This window comes from Ruditapes philippinarum, unplaced genomic scaffold (assembly GCF_026571515.1).
Source record: "Ruditapes philippinarum isolate M1 unplaced genomic scaffold, ASM2657151v2 ctg21247_1_1_1_1, whole genome shotgun sequence".
NCBI classification, from domain to species: domain Eukaryota; kingdom Metazoa; phylum Mollusca; class Bivalvia; order Venerida; family Veneridae; genus Ruditapes; species Ruditapes philippinarum.
This window is the reverse complement of record NW_026855659.1, coordinates 1-10,434: the sequence shown is the minus strand read 5'-3', so window position 1 is coordinate 10,434 and position 10,434 is coordinate 1. Positions and strand designations below refer to the sequence as shown.

The window sequence follows — 10,434 nt, the reverse complement described above, 5'->3', positions numbered from 1 at the left end:
GGATTTATCGTTTTTTTCTCATCTAGATTTGAAAATAGCGTCGGGTTAACAAAATGTTCCAAACATTTGCCTACAAGATATTAATTAGGCGTTGTTGTTATAACTTTGTTATAATATACGCATTTTGTTGGTTTGATTCCGACCCAAGTTATGATAACGAAATCCTCAGAAGGTTATTTGATCTTTGACTTCAAACCACATGCCACTCACCGCTTTAGGTTCAGCCCGCACCAAAATCTTCCGATTTTTCATGTGAGAATGCTATCCAATTTTGTCACGGAACGTCGGTCGTTCTACTCATATGGGCTAGTCTGTGTTGTTTAGGTGTTAAACCCAACCAAACAAATCTTCTGATTCTATAAAATGAGCCTTTCATAAGTAGTGTAAGTAATTCACTTGTTCAAATATAAGGCATTTTTGGCATGATATACGTGTATATATGACCGCGTCACGACAAAACCAACATAGTGCAATTGTGACCAGCATGGATACGCGCAGTCTGATCAGGATCCATGCTGTTCGCTTACTAACAATTTTACAAGTAGAGAAACTGATAGCGAACAGCATGGATCCTGATTAGAATTCCCGTCGAAATAAACGACTATGTTTATGATAAATGTTACACCCCTGACCTTCACTCATCGTTTAAGGTAAACACCCCTAATGGGCACTATAAGGAACTGTAAAATTGGAAACATAGGACAGTTATATGCCTTAAATTTCACCTGTATACAAAATTTAAACCAAATTTACCGTATGTTCTTTGAGTTATGGATATTTTCCTGAACTAAAACTCTGCCATTAGAAGGGCTTTTTTCAGAATTGAAGAAACTCTAAATAATCTAAAATATCATCATTATGTAAAAATGTTTTCCTATTTCTCATTGTTGAAAAAACAAAAAATGACATTTAAACAACCAAAATGATTGTTTCTAAACGAAATGTTTTTAATTTGTATAAAAATGTAACCCTACCCCACCCACTTTAAACACTTATTTGATATGTCCCCATGTAAAAAGCTTTATTTATATATCCCTAAAATTTTCCACAATGAGGGCTATTTTCAAAGTTTACCTAAATCTTTTTAAATGTATATTGGTTGGACGCGCAAAATATAAAACTTTTATCGTGTAATTTGTATTTTATTTAACTTTGGACATAGCTGGTATCATATTTGCTATTAAATTTGGCATTATTTTGCAAATAAATACCTACAATAATTATATAATTAAAATGAAACCCTTTTTTCTTCATAAGGGATCTGAGAGTTACACAAAAAAATGTTAAAAAGAAAAAAAATGTTGCCCCTTCTGGGGTTTGAACCAATGACCCTCAATTCCATACACTTTACACTGATTCTAGCCTATCTAAATAATCTTTAAAATGGATATAGTGCATTAGAGGTGTACTACCTTAATGCATGTTCCATTTAGCAGGAAGAAAGATTTTATACTCATTTGAATATTTTAAAACTTATTTTCGCCATAGTATGAATAAAAGTAGATCGTCAATTTCAAATTAAAACTGATACCAAATTAAGACTGATACCGATCGTTTGGCGTCTGAGTTTTGATAGTCATTTGTTGACTTAAAAACAACACTTGCCTTCACACGACTTAAAATCATTTAAGTAATTTGTTGTTGTAATATGGATAAATATTTCGACTTCACAGTTCTACAAAAAGAGATGTGTTGTTAAAATTAATATTATTCATATTTTTGTACTGATTACAACTGAAAAAGATATCATTTTTTAGGCGAATTGAAAGAACAGTCATCATACAGTTAAGGTATCTAAAGGGGGTTATGAAGCGCCCGGCTTATATGTGAGAGGTTTCGTTTCGTTTAAAGTAAAAACGACTTACGGATTATAACGGTTGACTGGTAATCAAGTTGAATAAAATTGGTGTCGGCTAAGTATGTAATCTGTGTTTGTAAGGAGACATAATTGGACTTTAATTTTTTTTATAGTAAAGCGTGTCTAATATCAAGCGCCCGGCTAGCTCAGTCGGTAGAGCATCAGACTTTTAAGGCGGAAGGACCTCTGATATCTGAGGGTCGTGGGTTCGAGTCCCCCGTTGGGCGTATGTTTTGATAAATATATTTACTCGGTCGTTATGTTACACATCGTTTAAAACATTTTTATCCCGGATATGGAAATGAGAAGAAATGTTCAGAAAATAAATATAAACCGGCGGTTATGAGAATAGTATTTAACTTGAAACACCACTTGCCTTCACCAAAGTGGGGCCTTGCTAATCCGGAATCCTTTTTTATCCGAACGAAATGTCTTGTTCCGATTTTATTTGTTCTAGTTTCAATACTAAAAACCCTTTCAGATCCGGAACCCGTTCTACTCCGAATTTTGAACGATTTTTTTTAATTTTTGTTATTATTTTACTCTGATATCTACTATAATTGATTAATTGATTGTTTTCGTCACCTTCAATAAATATTTTGATATAATGCAATAGAATTATTGTTAAATCTTTTGTAATGAATTTTGGCACGTGATTAAGTAACGGAAATTAAAGGAAACTGTCAGTGAATTCGGTTAAGCGCTGAATCGGATAAGATTCAATTCAATTCAATATTTTATTCGGCAAAAACATATAAATGTTCATCGCCAATATAACATATATACAATGGCGGTACAAATACAAAGAGAAAAGCATGAATTCATATTAATTAAATCAGTCGAATTCTTACAATAACAAAACAAAGATATACTATATATGATCTATAACATACATAAAATAAATCCACATTACACAGTCATATCATGCCTGATAGTTATCGCGCCAAAGATTAGCATTGTAAACGTATTTTGCAAGTTTATTAATAGTATTACTTTGTTGACAATTTAAAAGAGATTTGAATTTAAACAAATTTGGCCAATGACAATAATAATTAGGTAAAATATTAAGTCTAATCTGTCTGTAAAAAGGACATACTAAGAGGAAATGATACTCATTTTCTATACTATTCATATTACATTTCGTGCATATTCTTTGACTTCTATTAATGTTTCTATATCTCCCTTCTTCTATAGCTAAATTATGAGCAGACCACCGGAATCTAGACAAAGCAATTCTATAGGTATCATATTTTACACAACTTAAATATTTTTCTAATTCAAAACTGGATTTAAATAAACAGTAAGTATCAAGTTTAGGAGATTCTTTGAGCTCTGAAAACCATTGCTGTAGATATTGGTCATAAATAGTTCTTATTACTGTTTGAATTTGTAAGTTAGTGATTTCTGTATTATCCCATAAATAAATAAGAGTATCCTAAATTATCTAATAATTGTTTAACACTTACAGACCAATTGTTAACTAATATTCCATGATCATCACGCATATTAAATACTTTAAAACCTAAAGAATTCGGGGTTTTCATAATTCTGAACCAATATTTTATCATTCTGATTTTACGACATATAATCATCGGAACTCGTCCAAATTCACCGTAAATCGCAGAACTGGCAGTCTGTTGACGAACTTTTAAAACGTTTTTTTAAAAATTTTAAATGAATTTTTTTCTATATCGGGTGCCTTATGTAAACCCCAAATTTTCACATCCATAATTCAGAATCGAAGTGATCATGGAATCAAATAACTTAATTTTGTCTTTAATGTCTAGTGATACAGTTTCAAATAGTGAAGTAAGCGAAAACAGAGCTTTCATAGCTTGTCCAGACAATGACTTTTGTGCCTGGAAAAAACTTCCATTAGCAGACAGAGTTACACCTAAATAAGTAAATTTAGTAACAATTTTAAGTCTATGATTATCTTAAAATATATCAATATTTTCAGGTCTATTACCTTTCTTACATATCATCACTACGGTTTTATCAATATTAACACTGATACCCCAATTGCAACAATAAGAATGTAAATTATTTAGAAGGTTTTGTAACCCTTCTTTGGAATAAGATATTAACACCGTATCATCCGCAAAAAGAAGTAAAAAGAGATGTAATTCGTCCATAGTGAACGAGTCAATAGAGTCGTCATATAAATATTGATACATATCATTTATAAAAAATAAAAACAACAGAGGGGATAATGGTTCGCCTTGTTTAACGCCCTTAAAGCTCTCAAAATTATCACTTAGCTGTCCATTAACACGTACACAAGATTTAACACTTTCATATATTTTCTGTAACATATTAACACACTTTGTGGAAGCTCCATAAGATAATAATTTAAACCAAATTCCGATTGTGTAAACTACATCAAAAGCTTTTCTTAAATCGACAAATGCCAAATATAGCTTCTTTTTATCTTGCGAAATAACTTTATCTATGATTGAAGTTAAAACAAAAATACAGTCAATAGTACTTTTATCTTTTCGAAATCCAAATTCAAAATCACTGAACATATCATTGTCCTCGGCCCATTTTCGGAGTCTTAAATCTAATAAAGTTGAAAAGATTTTTGAAAAATACTACTTAATGTTATACTTCTATAATTATTGGTATTATTAAGGTCACCTTTTTGGGGACAGGAACAATAACACCTTTAGTCCAACTATCTGGATAAATACAATGAGTTAACATAAAACTAAATAGTTTGCATAATAACGGTGCAATAATATCTTTACACTCAACAAACATTTCGGGGATTAAACAAATCTATTCCACCGCTTTTACCACTCTTTAACATATTTAGAGCTTTCAATACTTCATCAAGGCTAAACAAAATATCAAGTTGTTCAACATTGATATTAACATCACTGTTTAATAAATTTTCAGCATCATCATTTATAAAATCGTTGTCATCAGAAAAAACATTTTTGAAATGATTGTAAAATTCGTCTTTACTAATATTACTCCCTTTTGGCGTTTTTTGATTTAAATTTTTTAATTTCTTTCCAAAACTTTTGGGGCTGAGTTGAAGCCAAAGTATGTAATTGTTGTCTTTGGTTGGCCTTAAATGTAGCACGTGCCTTGCGCTTAGCCAATCGATATTTACGACGCTTTTCAATGAGCAATGCACCGTTACAATTGGTTCTATTGTTTTTATAATGCTTATTTACTGAGCGAAGCTCACGTCTAGCCGTTTCACATTCCTTCGTGTACCAAGGACTCTTAAACTTACGGTTATTTGACCTAGACACATTAAATGACCTTCCAAAAACGCTATAGGCTTTTTCATAAAGAATAGATGAAAATTTATCTACACCCGTATTAATATCGGTATCATCTGAAATTATGCTATTTACGATTGACTCAAGATTTGTATATTCATTTTCTATCAAAGATTTATATTCATAGCTTTCTATCATCATTCCAAATAATTTTATCAATAATTATTTTGTCTACATTATTCAATGTTAGATCACTGTTACAACATAGGTTAAGCTGTATAGGTAAATGACTAGAGCAGTTATATAAATCATGTACAATAAAATCACTTATAACGTGGAAAAAATCTTGCGACATAAGAACGTAATCAATCATGCTATTTCCAGTTGACGACATAAAAAGTATAACTACCAACACCTGCATCATCACCAATACGGCCATTCACAATTTTTAAGTCGCTGCTTAACAAAATATCTAATAACTTCTTACCAGAGCAATTAATCATTTTATCCATAGAAAATCTATAAGGAATATCATTTATGCTAACTTCCGACTCATTTTTATCTAAAGTTGAAATATACTTATCAAAATTATCAGTACATTCTAAAATATCAGACCTTTCACCACATCTAGCATTAAGGTCGCCAATTACTGACACTTTTCCATATTCACTATATTTACGAATATAATGTTCAAGTGATTCAAAAAACCCTACTTCATGTGACATAAAATACACAAAATTGCTAGGAGGGATATATAAAAAACATATATATAAATCATACTCAAAACCAAAAAATGTTTTATCTAGTTTGACCCATATAAAACCAGTGTTATCACATTCTACAATAGAAATACCGTTATTCAATCGCTCTTTAAATAGTAGGCAAATTCCACCGTGTCCGCGTTTAGATTTAATACTTTCAGGTCTGGGAACATAAACAGAATCATATCCTTTCAAAGAAAAAACTTCAACATTCTTTTGCCATGTTTCACTAAGAAAAATGATATCAAAACTTTGGACCAAGTCTAAAAAATCTTCATCATCTATGCAAGAATTTAATCTTCCCACATTCCATGATACTATTTTCAAATTGTCACACTTTTCTCTGTCCCCCTATTTAGAACCATATAATTCATTATCAATATAAAGTTTATCCCGGACAAGAACCGCGCGTTTTCCCTGTTTCCTAGCATCAATCATCACTGGTATAAGTTGCTTCCGGCGGTCTTTCACTTCCGGTGGATACTGATCTGCTACATTGTAATCTGTATGCTGTAATTTAACATGTTTAAGTGACTCTTTAATCAAAGATTTTGATTCTGAATCAAATTTTGCAACGATGGGCCTAGTTTTGCCTGATATAAACTTCCCCACTCTATGTGCACGTATTATGTTAATCTTAGAGCGAGGATCATTAATGCGCAGGATTTTGTCACAGAAAGTGAATACCTTATCAACACAATTTTCATGATCACTTTTTACGACAGAAGAAAACAAGGCTGGTGCACTAATACTACCATGTCCAGCAGGTTCATGGAAATCATGATAAGAGTAAACAACAATTGACAAATGCTGGTACGAATATTAAATCAAGCCTCAGTCTCCTGTTTAACATCGTAGGTTAACTTACCATTGAGGACATAGCATAGTTGCTTTTTTTTAATTGTTATTTATTTATTTTTATATTCACTTGTATTAAAATGAACGATAAGAGATTGCAAAATTGAAATAATCATATTGCAATTTCAAATATATTCCCGTTTTCTTACCTTAAACTATTCTGCCAATAACATGAACAAACATGTAAAAAAAAACTTCTAATCCGGGAACCTTTCTAATCCGGACTTTTTTCTTTTGGTCCGGATGAGTTCGGATTAGACAGGCTCCACTGAAGTTGGCTTCCTTAAGTTTTTTGCGAGTGTGTTACAAAACAACAGCATTCCTATGCACTACATCATACTTTAAACTGAATTTTGCCATTTCATGAAATGTGCATAAACTTTGTGATAGGTTTGTCTTCAGAAATTTAGCACATTCAAAAAAATATTCCTACTGTCGTAAATTTTTGTTTTGATACTCCTTAAAACATAGATTAAAAATTGTTCATTATTTTACATTGAGCTTTGTTGCTATATGAATTTTGGCATACTTTTAATTTGGACCCACTTAGTGAAAACATAGCTGACAATGCTCAATCACTTTAATATGAACGCATGGATAAATATGTCAACTTGACAGATTTAAAAAAGACCTGTGTTAGTATAACATTTTATGTTCGTTTATTTGCAATTGTCATTATTCAGATTTTATAATGTTGAAATTATAAAAAATGTAATTGCAAAAAATGTACCAAACTACCTCTTTACAATCTTATAAGTGAATCGAACAGCTAAGGCTAAAAAATGCTCTGTTATGTGAGGGTCGAAGGCCTGAAATTCTCATATACTTTTGACAAATATTTAATATTTTTTCCTTTACTTACATTTTCGATATTTTAGGCAAGAATATATCGCGATATCATATAGAAAACGTATTGTTTAGTTTTTTAATGAAAGCATGTTTAGAAACTTAAATATAGTACAGCGTAATTACGATCAAGCGCCCCGCTGGCGCAGTCGGTAGAACCTCTGATATCTGAGGGTCGTGGGTTCGAGTCCCCGTTGGGCGTATATAATTTTTTTATTAATCCATTTCTGCATTCGTTTAGTAAACACGTCGTTTAAAATACTTCAAACTTATTTAGTTAAAACAATATTAATTTCCAGCATTTTCAAAAACATAGATATGCAGAAGACAGAAGACATTGTTTAACAAAATCATGAATGACTGAAAATAAAAATTTAGTGGTTAACAATGCTACATACTTTATAGCTTAATTAAAGTCGAAAGAGTATTTGGAAACAAGTCAAAAATTCGGCAGTGGTTAAGAAAGGATGACGGCTGAATGTTTTGAGATTTGAATTCACAATAAGTGATAGAAGAGTCCCGGTGTGAAATTGAGTTGTTTACTACCTATAAGTCAGTTAACTTAATATAATGTATAAATCCTGCTTTATCAAACTTATTTATTGTTCGGTAATATTGACCAGAGTCATTTGAGTATTCAATGACCTTTTGTCGGTAATTATCGGATTCCGAACTAAACTATGTAATGTATTATAAAACGGTATATGTATAACTTAAAATTATCAGTATATAACTTGACCTACTAGCCCCCGTGACAATGTGTAGCACTTACAGTGTTAAATTGACTTGACAACGATACCAAACATCCACTAAAACATCTTATAAACGTATCAAACAGCTTCGGCTAATAGATCTTTTTATATTTGAGGTTCGAAGCATATATAAGCGCAAATACTTTTGGCAAATATTTAACCTTGTTTCCTTTACTTAAATTTTCATTTTTTGGCAAGAATTTATCGCAATATTATATTCGAAAACGAATAAATTATTAACGCATGAATAAATACTCCGACTTGCCAGTTTTAAAACGTCGTGTGTTGTAAGTTGATTATACAAGCTAGGGTAAAATAAAAAATGTCATGATTGTCCAACAGGAAAACCGTGTACGCTTAAAGGATATAAAAGAATTTAAGTTCAAAACCAATTATTGAACAAATTGAGTAAAATTGAATTATGCGAGTCTTTAATCAGCCTTTAGATATACAGCAACACGAATTAAACACTCTATATATCACATATGCAAAAAAAAATGTTAACGGTAAAAAATGACATTTTTATTGACGCGCCTATAGTGTGACGGTTACATTAGGCGCGTCTTTATGGTTTGTTTGTATAATGCAAATGAAGTTACGTTAAACTACCAAAATATCTGCACGACCGTGCAATTCCATCTGTACATAGTAGCAGAAGTGACACGGGTATGTGATCTAGTATATCAATATGTGTCCAAAACAAAACTGTCATCGACTATTCAGCTAACATTAATAAGTGTGTTACAGGCATGTCAGTACAGTGTATATTAAATGTATCTTCTGTCTATATTAAATGCATCTTCTATCACCTAGCAAAAGTCTCTTAATTTAAAGTTTGTTTCAAGACATTATAATTTTGAACGCATTTCTAATAGCATATCAAAGTTTGTAATCCCGTTTATTTCATCATTTCATTCAGCTCTTTTACTTAAAGTGGCATTATGCTGATTGTCTCGCTGTCAAACTGAGTCTATTAAATGTCTATTAAAATAGTTGGCCTATAACTGATTATGAAAAGTATGTGTATTATAATGTTAATAGTACCCGAATTATAAAAGATTTTTCTAACTCTTTTTTAAGCTTTCCGATAAATTATGAACAATATTTATAGACATTTCCATTAGTCACGTGGATAATTGATTCTTTCTTCAGAGTAAAATATAGTATTGAACGAAATTGTGGTTTTTTGTTACTGCCCGCAACACGCCGATGATTTTAATCAGTTCTTTATACAACTTTGTCTTCATTACTGGAACAAAAAGCAATCCGATTTTTTTAAAATTATGTCAGTACAAATCAGTTGAAATCCGGACACTTTGACGGGTAACGGATTGATAAAACCTTTTCGACACTTTCTTGCTACCCAAAACTGCCGAATGAAAGGCGTTAAGATAGTCCTATTCAAGTCAGAAGTAATTTGATTACAATTATGGGATAAAAACGTGCATATTTCATTACAATGTTTACATTACTTATATTCATAAGTCTATCTTTTCATCAACGTAGGACATATTTCAAGATAATCATTATTATAGTAACACATGGGTAGTTATCAATTATGGTTTACTGTGTTTGTTGAAAAAGGCCGATCTCGGCATGATAAAATTGAAAATGATAGAAAACAACATGACACAAGCACTTAAACATGGGCTGCAAACGATTTACTATGTACATGTGTTTTAATATTGGCATTACATTCACGTCATCGATGTAAATTGTAAGTGCAAAATATGATAAATAACAATTTAACAGGAGAGAAATGCTATAACGCGCATGCTGAACATTAAAACCATTAGGTAATTTGAATTAAATGAATTTAAGTATTTATTATTTCATCTGTTCACCTAGCAATTGTCAAACCTAACATAGTGGAAAATCATGAACAGCATGTGTTAAAAGCATAGATATCATTGAATACAGCATTATTAAAATGCCGGAAAAGCTTGCTTGCAGTGCTTTATAACAAATCATTCCACTTAACGATCTATGAATAACAAACATATAAAAATCTCTTGAGAAAATGTACATCCGTAGATGTGTTCATACAGCGGTCATCATGGAACCTTTATTGTGACACATCCGTGCCATTCCATGAAAAGCGGCAAATGAACCCCAAGTAAAAG

General features: G+C 31.4%; 1 non-coding gene across 1 annotated transcript; it reads left to right on the top strand.

Moving 5' to 3' along the window:
- The first annotated feature begins 1,993 nt into the window (after nucleotides 1-1,993).
- On the top strand, nucleotides 1,994-2,085 carry Trnak-uuu (transfer RNA lysine (anticodon UUU)). Its single transcript is given in 2 exon segments — nucleotides 1,994-2,030; nucleotides 2,050-2,085. It is a non-coding gene; the product is annotated as a tRNA-Lys (tRNA).
- The last annotated feature ends 8,349 nt before the right edge of the window (nucleotides 2,086-10,434 follow it).